Below are 14,243 nucleotides of genomic sequence, written 5' to 3'. Positions count from 1 at the left end.
GAGAGGTGATGAAAGTATGCATTCCATAGTAGGAATTACTGAATAGGAATCCTCTTCTGTTAAAAGTTTCTGTGACAGGGAAAGACATTTGGGAAAGATAGTGTCAGCTGTGTGAACCCCTAGCTTGTCACTATGCTTCTGAATAGTAATTCACTAACTGCAATTTTGGAATTTTTTTTTTGAAAACTATGTGTTGAATTTTTTAATTTATTTTTAATTAATTTATTTTTTAAAAGACTTATTTATTTTTATATAAGAACTGGGGTACAGGTGAGAGGTGTGGGAGGGTGAGAGGATTCACCAGAGACAGAGCGGGGAGCAGAAAAGGCAGACTCATTGAAATACACTGCTGAGGGGAGCAGCGGGCAAGACAGGAGAGGTCTGCAGCACCATGTGAGTATCTCCCTGGCCAGCTGGAAATCAAACCTGCACTGCAGAGGCTGCGGACAGCTTCACAGCGCTGTGCTCAACCTGCTGCGCCACCAGGGAGGCCCAAAGTTTTTTATTAGGAATAAAAAAGGACCATTGCCTCAAGAGCTTTGACCAGGAAAAAACCTTCTTTACCAAAAATTATCCATTACCTTTAAATCTACCTGATTAGATAAATCTATATGCTTTAGAATTACTTGCCCCAGTGATGGCTCCCATTATGAGTATTAAGAATCCTTTCTAAGAATAGAGTATGTCAGCTAATAACCTGCAGGTATTATTGACACTGACATCAATTGATTGTTGTCAACCCCATCAGAAGCCACCCCAACTCACCCCGGGCAGGTGGGCAGGTGGAAAGCACAGCTTAGTCCTTCCATGAGGACTGACAATCATCCTGATGTTCACTGCACTTACGAGCCCTGCTGGACCACATATCAGGGCTTTAATGGACTCTCCAGAACAAATCAAATTTCTCAATAAGTGTCTCTGTTATTTATATCGAGTTGCCATCAGGGTCCAAAATGCATTATGCCAAGACAGAATATTTCTCCTTTGTCCTCATATTCAGAGGAATGATGTGACTAACCATCCCAAAGAGTTTGGGCTTTCTGGTGTGAGCTCCTTTGTCTTAAGTAGGAGGAGGCTATTTAAGATGCTAGTCACTAGCTACTTGTGGTTGTGGAGCTGCTGAAAAATAGCTGGTCATAAACTGAGATTGGCTGGAAGTGTGAAGTACACATTGACACTTGAGAACAAAATACAAAAGATGAAGATATCTTAATAATGTCTGTAGGCTGACACATTCAATGACAACATTGAGGTATTCCTGAAGTAAGTAAACTGATCATTAAAATTTGTTGTCCTGTTTCTTTTTATTTTAATGTGCTTACAGGTAATTCTAAGTCACCTGTGTGGTTCCCATCAAGTTGTAAGTGTATGGCACTGCCAGGCACCAGCAGCTTTATATCAAGGGGTTGTATTCAAAATCAAAAGCCTCACGTCTATAGATGGAGGTGGATTTACAGCATGGGTGCCTTGCCTTGGAGGTTCAGGTTCCTTATCTAAAAAATGGGATAGTAAACTATAGCTGCACCTCACAGACTTAATGAAAGGATAAAATGACAATGCGTGAGAAGAACTTGGCCTAGTGGCTAACAAGTATTCAATAACCATTAACGTCTATTTGCATTAGACAGGAAGATAATGTGATTATGGAGAAGGCACTATAACATCATTGATAGGACAAATTCTAGGCTGGACTGGCAAAGTCCACTTCATCTAGAACAAGCTTCTAGCTGTGTTTATTCTAAGGATGTTCTTGCCATTAAAAGGAAGGACTCTTACTTGATACTAATATCAGGAATAGAGGAGGCATTTTTTCCTCCTTAGCTACTGTTTTGCTTTTATTTGGTTAAAGAAGAATCTTCCCCTTATAGCAGTGCCTGATAGGAAACCTGAAAGACAGTTTGCAAGTTCAAATACCATCAGTTAAGTATGAGTGATGTTCGCTGACTGCATTTTTAAAATTTAGATAATATTTACATATCAAATATTTAGAATAGCCTAGCCTTCCAAAAAGATAAGCTTGCTACCATTTCTTCTTGAAACATGGCCCTATTTGTCTTTCACTTTTAGCAAAAACAATTACAGAGAAACATTGCTCGAGTATGAGACAGAGCCAAGCACTGGATAAGTCAAATCAATAACCAATGTTAGAATGGGGGCAGCTCCAGAAATGACCTGACCTGTATCAAACGAACATGGATGTCGAAGCTAAAACAAACTCAATGTAAACACTGACCACCAACAAAAAAACAAATACCCAGGTGAATTAGTGAGAGGATAATCTCATTTGAATTCCCCCAATTCCCTTTGCCCCATAACATTATTTAACTCTAGCTGGCTTTTGCCAGGCATATCACAAGCCCAGCATTATTCTAGCTTCTGAGAAATGTAGAAATCCACATTGATGTAACTTGTCCCCAATTTAAAGCTTTGTTTGAAATCTTAAGGAAGCCATATCAAATAAACCGTGGCTGAGCGTCAGTGAGGACCAAGTTTCTACTGTGGGCAATGGGCCTTCGACCCAGAATTTTGAAAAGTATTGTCCAGGAAGTGCTAAAAACCATTTTTCTGGCTGTCCTCATTCCTTTATGTCTACACTTCTCTTCTCTTTTGAAAAAAACAACAGTAACATCTGTCTCTACTTGATGCTACTATGTCGAGTAAATATCAACCCATCAATACATTTTAGAGTTAAATACATGATAAGGGAGACATGAAACTTCTGTGTATTCTGGCATCAAGTGCAAAGGGAGTTAAGGTAACCATGCACACACGGATAAACTATTCAAGACATTTGTTTCCTTCTCTTAGTAAGAATGTCTAGGGGTGACTATATATGAAAGAGCCCCAGATACTTGGCAGCAAACAAATCTCTTAGAGGTTACAAAAGAAAACTTTTAAGAAGAGCAATTTTTTTAAGGCTACTGATATGGGAAGATGCTTATGTTGTTCAAGTGAAAAAAAAAGTAGAATTCACTATTAAACATCCCACTTGAATAAGCAATAAAATTTTAAAACATATGAGAGGTACAAAAACACTAGTAACTCAAATTTTGGAACTTAGGTATCTCTGGGTAGTGAGAAACTTAAGATTATTTTATTATTCCTTTTGTTTTTAGGATTATCTAATTTTCTTATTGGTACTCTGCATTTTATAGTCAGAAAAGATGTGCAAATGCATAAAATTGTATTTCTGACCATCAAGAAAAGATAAATATCCAAGTGATTTAAAGTAGGGTGACAATTTGAATTTTTTTGTTTAATTTGAAGGGGAAATTTCCATTTAGCTTAGGTGATTCATTAGATGCTATCATTTCCTTTGCCCCATAATCAAAAAATACAAGACAAACTCTACATGGATCAAGAGCTTTGGTCACCGAGAGTAAGATGTTTATCAGTCGATTAAACAATTGGTCTGTGAGACGGTAGCTGGAAAAAAGACATTGCTTTAACATTACAAAAAATCTGCACAAATAAAACAGACTCTCAATTTGGCTTCTCTCTGCCCATCCTAGTCAAAATGTCAGGGTATATTTTGCTCCATTCCAAAATAGATATTTCTGATATTTTATGGAAATAGTGTCATAAATATTTTATATAGTTATTTTCTGTCTAGAAATGCAGCAGAGTATCCTAAGGTTTGTCTTTGTAATAAAATTCTTTATTATAAGCACAGAATTCTCTTTGACCCAGCCTCTAATTTGAGCAACAAAACTCTAAGAAGAAAGGAATGAAAACTTCTGCAGAAAACTCATTGCTCTGCTATTTTTAAAAGCACCATAAAATCTTATATTTCTGACTAAATGCTGTCCATTTTCATTGGAAAAAAACAGTGAAACAAATGCTGTCTTCCCTCTAGATACACTTATCGTTCAGAGATGTGTTTTCCAAAAGCTAAGAGCAATTGAAGAAAATTTTAACACCCACTATTCATTAGTAAATACATTTCTTTATGGATTCATATTTGTAGCTATGGTGAGATGACATGCAGAATAATAATGTTTCCCTAATGAATATATTTATGGAAATTTTGAGTGTTCAATGAATGAACTTTCCTGGTTGCCAAAATCCTATACCAAATGAACACAGAAAAGCCTGCTGACCTGACTTCTTTGACTCTATAAACTGAAGAGGGTAACATTTCCATATAGCACAGGGGACTGTGGTGATGGTGCATGTGTGCCTTGGGGAAGGAAATTCTATGGGGACTCAATCTGAGGGGGTAGGGGGAAGCAAAAATTGTCTGAAAAATGTAAAAAAAATTGATAAATGTTAAAATAAAAAAAATTAAAAAAAGATCCTGCTATCTGCTGAGGATAAAATATGAAAGTGGCATTTTGACATGAGTCCATTCCTGTAAGGGTGAAAATGAATTTCACATATCTGTTTATGCCAGCCACTTACATGTCAACTAATGTTAACTAGGAGATTCTATTGATTGAGCCTACATTGTACTTACCTCTGAATGTCAAAGTCACCATTATCCTATTACTGACACTCTGATCTGTCCATTTCATTCTTGGCTATTGGGTCTAGACACAAGAAAATGTACTGTTCCAATAACGTGTGGGATGATGACCAGATTAAGCATCTACGACTGACCCACTCTTTTTGTGCTATTATTCAAGACAAAAAGTGAAATGCATATCCATGAAGGGGAATGATCCTGGCTTGTAATCACAAAGATAACCATGAAGAAAAACGATAGTCAGTAATAACTCCCTCCCCATCTCTCCTACAATCAAATATCTATGACCTAATACCTCTTTTTTAAAAAAAGCCAATATGTCATACTCCCCTACCTAAGTGCTGCTTCACTATGTCAGCACTATTAATGCAATATATCTGTCAAGCTTTATTAAAATTCTTTTTGATGTGTATCTTGGCTCATAAACCTCTACAGTGCATTGATATTGCCTTAGGGAATGTCCTTGTAACATTGAATCTCTGAAGATGGGACAATAAAAGAAATCTTCCAAACTTTCAAGTTCAACCTATGAAATGACATAGGTGCATCGTCTCCTAGCAGCACCGAGAACATGCTTTTGCACATGTAAGCAATTACAGCAAGATTGTGGTTCAAACCTTGTTTCACAGAAACTTCTGGAAGCCAGTGCATAAATGGACTCAGAGAGAACTATCCAAGAATGGCGTCAGCACTGACACCGGATTAACTGTCAGGTCCATTTTCTTTTAGGAAGTCATTTTCGAAGCAGCATTCATCGAGCCACAACAGTAGAGGTTTATCCTTGGGCCTCTTTTATTTGTGTTGTGCCTTAATTGGCACATTTCACCAGTGGATGTTCCCTATTAGGAACAAGGACGTCTGTTTGTAGCACACATTTCCACTGCCCCAGAGGAGTTCTTGTCCTAGTAAGGCTCAGGAACGCCAATCAAAATGGGTTTCCAAGAGCCCATCCTGGTTGTAAACACAGAGAACAGATCCCAGGGGAAGGAGGCCAGGGCAGAAAGGCACAGAAAGGAGTAAACAGAACCTGAACACGGGCAAAGAGAAATCTCAACCACATCAAAAGAATCAATCAAAATGGGTTGATCTTATTTCCTGTCCTTAGATGTGTTCTAGAAGAGCCCACCTCAAGTTGTTGGAGGTACAAATTATCTGGACAGGCTTTGGTGGACAGTTTGATTTGCCCCCATATGTCAGGCCCAGATATTTGATCCTACTGAGAGTAACTAAAATGCAGCTCATGTCACAGGACACACCCTGCAAGTTCAACTGAAGGCCCAGTCCACTGATGGCGTCTTATTGTCAACACAGTGTGAAACTGCTACCAAGATTCTTAAAGCACTTCCAATTTTTGTATTTATCTTGTTGCAGAACTATAGTCAGCTCACAGATGAGCATCAGCTTGTGGATCATGGTTTCTTCAGTCCATTCTAGAATGTGTAGGGTCAGAACAGTTAGTATCTCAAGCCAATTGGGTAAATGGGGTCAATGATGTAATGGTGGATAGAACTGGGCTTCTACTAGTGAATTTAATGTATCTGATTTATAATTACGCTCACTTTAAAATTCTATCATGCTATAATACAATTTCAATAAAAAATTACCTAAAAAAACCCACTCTAATCAAACTGCAAATGTTCAAGATAGAAACTTCCTAATGGCCTGATCCATAGGTCTATTTTATCTGTTCCTCCTACTTAACATCTGCCACTGTTTGATGTTGTTGATTGCCCTTTATTTTTAAGAATCATTCTCCCTTTACTTTGAGGACACTATGTTTTTCTGGTTTGTGACATTTGTCTTCTTTTTCTGTATCCTCTTTAAATATTGATACTTCCTGCTGGTTCATCTGATCCTGCATTCTTCTTTCTCTAGCTAAATGTTACTGTCCTTTGCCAACAAACATTTATGAGTTAGAGTCTCAGATCAGTCCACAGCCAGGGAACTCTTGCTAAATGTGACACCCGGGGTACCTGAGGCTGTGCTAGATGCAGGGGACAACCGGAAAAGGGCGGTCATGCAAGCATGGCAAGTGCTATGTCTGTCTCCCCAGATGCATCCTCTACTCCACTCCACCTGTTCTAACTTGGGCCTCATCTCCACTCAAGTTTCCCATCTGTGCACCTGCTCTCAATCTACCCTGCTCCAGTTTGTCATCTCCATGACCCATCTTAAATAAAATCTCAATTCTCATTTGTCTTTTGAAAAATCTTGGTAGTTAACCACTTTCCTATGCAAATCCTTCTTATTGCTAGACTTGAAATATAAGACCCAAATAATATGGTTCAAATCCACCTCCTCACACATCTCCAAACACACATCCTATTCATGATTGACACCTTTGAAACTGCTGGGTCCCTGGCAGAAAAGCCCTATATCTTTGTAAGACCTGACTCATTCTTTAAGCATAAATCTATTACCTTCTCTAAGGTGACTTCTATTTCCCCAAGCAAAGGAAACCATGTAATTTTCTTGCTTCACACAGTAATCTAGCCACACTTCCATCTTTACACCTCTCTTTGGGTCAACTGTTCCTCAAGGACAGTGCTATTCACCACTATTTCCTCTGTTTTTATAGAACAATATCTAGCACATAGTAGGTATTCAGCACGTTTGTCCCTCAAAAGTGCTGGAATATTTCCCATGGGGAAAGAAAAAAAAAACTGTTTTGCTTTGTATTTAATTATGCAGGCAAAAGTAAACAGGCACAGAATTACACGTGCAATGGTTTTTATTCAAGGGTTCAGTTTAGGTCTCCGCCCTTCTCTGTCTATTCATGGGAAGCACTTCCTGCCTCAGGAGTACCCCAAGCTTGTAGCACCCTGCACTCCTTGTTCGTTTTCATGTCTGTGCTTCTGCTCAGCTGCTGCCCTACCTTCATCATGCCTGGTGCCTTCATCCTCTGCCCAATGCCAACACATCCTTCAAGAAATTACTCAGGTATTTAAATCATTAAATATGTCCTTGCACCGCCCCCCCCAATTAAGCTAGATGCTGCTCCTCTCTGTTGCTGAAACATTCATTGCATAATTATCTCATTATGTAATTGACACTATTTGTTTCCTTCTCTTCCTTCTCTTGGGTCACAATTAGCACTTATGCTTAGTCCTTGAATCTAAAGTTACCAACAATACTTAAGATACAAAACACAGAAAACACATGTTTACTGCTGATAATGGTGCTAAGTTTCCACAATGGTTCTTCTTTTACAAAGATCCATATTAGATGCAGATGAATGCTGGGTTATTACAGCTTCTATAAGGGAGGGAAGGACTCTACCTGTTAGAGGCAGAATAAACAGGTCTGTGGTTCCCAAACTTTCCCTAGTTTTGTTGCATTTAGACAGGGTTAAGAAATCTCTTAAGTTCACCTTTCAATAGGAAGACACAATTTCAAAATCAAGAAAGGTGCTCATTTTGATGGAATCCCAAAAGATAATATATTATATATTATACTCACACACACACACAAAGTGAAACAGCTCAACTCAGGCATAAGTTATCAAAACAGACAAAAACTATAGAAAGAAAAAGAAGAAGAGATACACAAAGAGATAGTAATACATTGAGAATAAATAATTTTATTTTCCTCGCTTTTGATCATCTTAACTCCATCACTTTCTGATTTATTTACCTAGGCCACATTTTATAAGGGAACTTAAAATTAATAAGAAATATTTTAATTGTGTTAATCAACATGACCGATTTTTTAATAAAAATGAGACCACTTTCAACTCTCTACACTACTCTGTAAAATTCCACATACAATTCTTCAGGTGAAGAAAATTCCACATACTTTTCTTCTTACTACTGGAATTTTTTATACTCTTGTGCGTTCCAGTGCTTATCACAGCACCTGGGCCAAGTGAATTATACTAATAAGTTACTTTCATCATTATGATTCTTAGTTCTATTATCATCTTGTTACTATTTTATCATGATATTACTTATTTATTGACCACAGAGTACTTTCTAAATATAATGTCCATACCACCATCAATAAAGCAGCAAGCATATATTATTTATGCTGACTTAAATGTTGTAACCATAGAAGCATTATTGATAATTTCAAAAGGTTTACCTATTCTTCCTAACCCTGTATATTATTGAAGTAACCTATATTGAATAATCATCAATTACAGAAGAGAATACACTCACCACAGAACTGTGTAAAGGTTTCATTCACATAAGACCTTTTTGCCATTCTTTTCATTTCTGGATGACTCCATAAAAATTAACCCCAATCAAAATATAATCTCAGAGGCAATATATAATCTCAAAATATAATCTCAATGAATAATTCCGGTGATAACTAGAATAGGCAGTCTTATTTTATATCTCAAATTCTTTCCCAAAAGCAAACAACTAAACAGAGTATCTTTTTTTTTTTTTTTACTGCAAATTATCCCCATAGTAAATTCTTCAGAATGGTCTCCCTGTGTTCAGAGAAAGTACTAACGGATGAATTTCATAGCCTGTATTTCGTTAAATTTGATGACAATTTTTTCAGCCTTAGATTCCATCAGCCACATTTACTGAAAACTGACTCTGTTTATGGCTTCCTAGTCACACTCTGTCAATGCAAGTCTGTTTACTCAGATGAGCCAGTTGAAGAGGCTCTTCATGTAAAAACAATAGTCTGTGTAGCAGACATATGCAGGTATCTCCTGGTGGAAAAATTTTGGCCTTAGCAAAGACTAAATAAAAGGCAGGCTGTCTTTTCAAGTCATAACCCACAAGGAAGAAAGATTTTAGACAGACAGACAGACAGACATGACAATATTCAGCAAAGTTCAAGTTTTATGGCTTAAAGCTCTCTTACCTACTTAATTTGCTTGGATGAAATCAATGAGATGACTTGCAAAGTGAAATTGATGGGTTTTTTGGGACACAATTTATAGCTTTTACTCACAGAAGTTAATTTTCTCAAAGCAAGATGATATGAAGTTATAGCTCATTTGCTCAAATAGCATCAAGGTGGACCAGTGAAGAAAATGGAGTCATTTCCACTTATTCTCGGGTGATAGATAACTGAAGTCTAGAAAACAACCTGTGAATGTCTTCATGTAGTTCTCTCTGTTTTCTTCATGTGTCTGGTGAATGCTCAGAGGAACTGCTGGCATCCATACCTGCACTCACCACTGGGTGTCTATAAGGGCTGAGGGTGGTGTTTTAGCAGAGGACCAATACTCAAAAAAACATTCTGGATTCTCTCTCTCAAGGATACCATATTATCAACATTCATCCTTGTGTACATTTTAGAACTTTGCCTCCCGTGCCCACCCAATATCATCCAGCATGATATGGCGCACAGAGAGCAAATGGCTAACAAACCCATGAACAGCCTTAAGTCTGATGAACCACTGAGAATAGCTCAGACACTCAGTTATCTCTACACAGATGAAAAGGATCACAGACGAACAATGATAAAGTCTGACCCTGTTCAGTCTTTGATTAAAAAAAAATATCTTAAGCACGAGGGACTGCACTGGGTGATAGTGGAGGATTATGGGTGTTTTGACCGTGGGTGTGCTGTGGTAACAACTCCCAAAGGGAGATAAGTCTAAAACACAAATGATTTTGTAAACCAATATCACCTCAATAAAAAAAACAAAAAAAAAACAAAATAACAAACAAACAAAAAAAAACCTGATGTGCTATAATAACTTTGGGAAGCAAGTATGTTCTCCTCCAATAACATTTATGGTCATTACTCCCCAAGGTCACCACTATCCGTGTTTTTAATATTTAAAACTTTTCCCCAGAGTTTGATCACACATTTATTTTATTCCTAATTAATGCATTGCTTAGCTTTGAGTGTTTTGGAACTTTATATACACGACAAGTGTTCTCTGATTTTAACTTTTTCTCTCAAAATGGGATTTCTGTCACACACCCATGAATGTGGCTATAACCCACTTATTTGGGATGCTTGATTGGCTTTCCTGATGTGAAGAGATCACCATATATGCAGATGAAACCCTGGTGTTATTGTTATTTCACTTGTATGTTATTGTAAAGAATGCAACTATGAACATTCTTCTATATCACTACTAGGACAAATGTGAAACAATTTCTCCAGGGGGGGATTGTAGTTGTACCACATCCTCATCCTCAGTAACACAAGTATTTTCAAATCATCATGAGAAGTGATCACACCAATTTACTCTTTGACTGAAGAAGTATGAAAGCCCCTGATTCTCTGGGCCTTTCTAACACTTGGCACTCTCAAAATTAGTCACTCATGCAGGGGGAAAAAAAGCCTGGCCACCTGACCAGGGACATTCACTTCAGACTCGTTTAATGCTTCTAAGTCTGATCTCAGCTGAAGTTACTTAAAATTAACTTGGTCCATCCAAAGACTAGAAAAAGACAATGTTATAGATCCAAACAAATTTTAAAATAATTATGTAACTGCCTACAGATTAATCCTCCATTTTCTGTGAAGGAAATTCCCTAAGATGTTGTGTCAAAACATTTGTGTCAAATGCCTGTGTTTTGCCAAAGAGATAACTTTGCCAGTCAAAACAATTAATTAGAAGCTATTAATGATGCTTTACAGACTTAAGAAGCCACTGTAAGAAAAAGTGAAGGAAAAAATATCGCCCAAGTCAACTTGCAGCACGAAATCAGTTTGTTGAACCCTACTTGAGAATTCTGCCTTGCCTTCCTTAACTCTTCCATAGCCACTTCACCCACTCTAAATGATCGATGAACAGGCCAGAGGGAGTTGCAAATTTATAAACAGCTGAACCTTCAAACACCATTTTTGCTTCTCTTAATACATTTCGTCCATGTAATATGTTATTCTTGTTGCAAAAAATTAGTTTGAGGGCCTCCCTGGTGGCGCAGCGGTTGAGCGCTGGGTTGCGAAGCTGCCCGCGGTCTCTGCGGCGCCGGTTCGATCCCCAGCTGCTCCCCGGCCACCGGAGGAGGGTCCCACATGGCGTGCAGACCTCTCCTGCCTCCCGCTGCTCCCCTCAGCAGTGTACTTCGGTCCTTCTGCCTGCTCTGCTCTCCGCTCTGGCTCTGGTGAATTCTCTCACCCTCCTGCGCTTCTGACTGTACCCAGTGCATGTATGGAAAGAAAGAAAGAAAGAAAGAAAGAAAGGAAAGAAAGGAAAGAAAGGAAAGAAAGGAAAGAAAGGAAAGAAAGGAAAGAAAGGAAAGAAAGGAAAGAAAGGAAAGAAAGGAAAGAAAGGAAAGAAAGAAAGAAAGAAAGAAAGAAAGAAAGAAAGAAAGAAAGAAAGAAAGAAAGAAAACATGCCTCTATATATAAAAAAAAAAAATTAGTTTGAGTACTAAAATCATCAGCACCCAAATAGTCTTAGTAGATCTATTTCTGGATTAGTCTGCTACAAATCATCTGGTAATCATTAGGCAAGAAATATCATTAGTAAGAAACATCAGTCCCTCAGCCATGAATTACTTGAGAAAAATTTTCTCACTTTTTAAAACCAAGGCTGATTCCTCCACTCCCTTTCTCCCTTCCTCCCACCTTCCATCCATTCAGTTATCACTCAAAAGATTGATTCATGCACCCACCCATTCATCCATCCATCCACCCACTCATCCATCCATCCATCCATCCACCCACCCACCCATCCATCCAACCATCCATCCATCCAACCATCCATCCACCCATCCATCCATCCGTCCACCCACTCATCCATCCGTCCACCCACTCATCCATCCATCCATCCATCCATCCACCCATCCATCCATCCACCCATCCATCCGTCCATCCATCCATCCATCCACTCGCCCACCCACCCACCCATCCATCCTACCTTCCATCCATCTACCCACCCATTCATCTGAATGTGGTCCTCAGATGTCAGAATGCGACTGATGATTAGGGTTAATGGGACCCAGCTCAGTCAAGCCAGTGACTACATAGAACAGTTAACATCCCATGGTTACATGACCACAAACTATACAACAAGTCCACAGCAGCTTCTCTGCTAATAATGTTGGTGATGAAGGAATGAGGAGAAGAGCACATGACTCACCAGTACCCACCAGTGGCTGTTGCACGTCAAACATCACCGTGGAAAATAGTGTGTTACATTTTGAAAGACAAAGGCCTCAAACTGAAACAGTCAAGGAATGAGGAAGGAGAGGTACCATTTCTACGGAATTGCTAATTCCAACCTCTGAGAAACAGGAGACAGTAGGCATCAACCTCTCCTGTGGCTTTTTAGACATTTTGCTGAGAAAACATTCAGTTATTTCACTGGAATCTCCCCAGACCAAATATACGCATCTAAATATTATTCACACTCAGGCAGAATCAATATAAACAATCAGGGATGTTGCACATATGACTCCACGCTTTGAATTTCTTACCTCATGTTTCCCAGAAGAGGTCTGGAAGTTTCATTCTTCTACAGAAACCATGCTTCAAATTGAAGACTCTGTGACTAAACTTAGCTTTTACATAATTTTTTTCCTGCTCAAGAATATTCATTTTTTACACTCATCGATATTTTACATGCTCCTCAGGTGGCCCTATTCCTTCTTGCAATTCCACCTGGCCATTTCCTTCTTAATCCATTCATTCCTTTGGTATCTAGAATACTGTTGATTTTCAATTAAAAACAAACATAGTTTTTCTAACAGCGGAGATGTATGTTCTTTATATTCTTAAAACACATGAGATGATCCCCTCGACAGCCTTCTTGCAAATAATCTTTCCACATGCTCAGATATAATATTCAAGAACAGATAATTTAAAAACAGACTGTGATGAATTTTACAAATAGTGCCATAGACAAATATGTTTAAGGGTAAATGAGGTCTTCAGGACACATTCACTGATTAAAGAGGGAAAAAAGAAACATGGTAGGATAGTTAGTACCAATGGTTAGAAAAAACATGTGGTTCGTTGGCACAGACCTGCAATAGGAAACTAGTGTTTGACAGTCATCTTTGTATAAATATGACCTTCTTTGGACAGTATCACACCAAATTCCTTTAGGTATCGATTACACTTTACCTCTTAAAGTAATCATCTTTCTTTTTATTTGTTGTACTCACCTACAAACAGGCAAGCAAGCTCATCTTATAAAAGCAGTTGAGTGTCAAGTGAAAATTTAAACAAAGGCAGATGTCCTCAATCCAGGAAACAGTCAACATTGAAAGACAGCAGAAGCGAGAGGCCTGAGCATTCAAGGTTTGGTCCTCAAGGAGAGGCACAGCCAGGTATTAGTGATTTAACTTTCCCAAGGTCCAGCGCAGTACATGGCACTGAGTTACACAGAAAATGCCCAATGAAAGGAATCCTTTGTGCTGTCTGGCCATTAGCACCCCCTAATCCAACTTCTACAGGTGTCAGTGTGATGTGATCTCTTGATGATGGAGGAACGTGCCCACATTAACAAACTGATAAAGAAGGTGCCAGGGCTCTGTGGCAACCACAACTCGTCTGCACTTGCAGAGCCCACCCACACTGACTCCTTGTAGGAATAAAGCCACTGCATGGAGTGTTTCACGTGTATTTATCATCCTTAAACTCTGATCAGAAATGCCAAGTGGTCACGGTCACCAAGCACCTGTGCCCACCATTCCTGCCTAACCTGTGCCAGGCTCCTGATAAACACTGACAAGATGTTCCAAGCCACTGGGAGGGCCTGAAATCCTGTCTCCTCTCAAAGTGAGCGGAAACAACCAAATTCAATTTGCCTTTTAACTGATCTCTCTGTAAGCCAGGACCACTGTACATGAGCTCTTTCACCTTGTCAATTTTTAAGAACCATTTAAAAGAGAAAGACCCATTA

General features: G+C 38.6%; 1 protein-coding gene across 2 annotated transcripts in view; it reads right to left on the bottom strand.

Annotated features, from left to right (window-relative positions):
• Nucleotides 1-14,243, bottom strand: part of GPC6 (glypican 6) — a gene marked incomplete at its 3' end in the record, with an annotated part of 1,013,029 nt that overhangs the window by 472,414 nt on the left and 526,372 nt on the right. The gene's annotated exons all lie outside the window — the stretch shown is intronic.

The sequence above is a fragment of the Talpa europaea genome (genome assembly GCF_964194135.1).
Source record: "Talpa europaea genome assembly, chromosome: 6".
Lineage (NCBI taxonomy): Eukaryota > Metazoa > Chordata > Mammalia > Eulipotyphla > Talpidae > Talpa > Talpa europaea.
The sequence above is the reverse complement of the archived record's forward strand: the minus strand, read 5'-3'. Positions and strand labels throughout refer to the sequence as shown.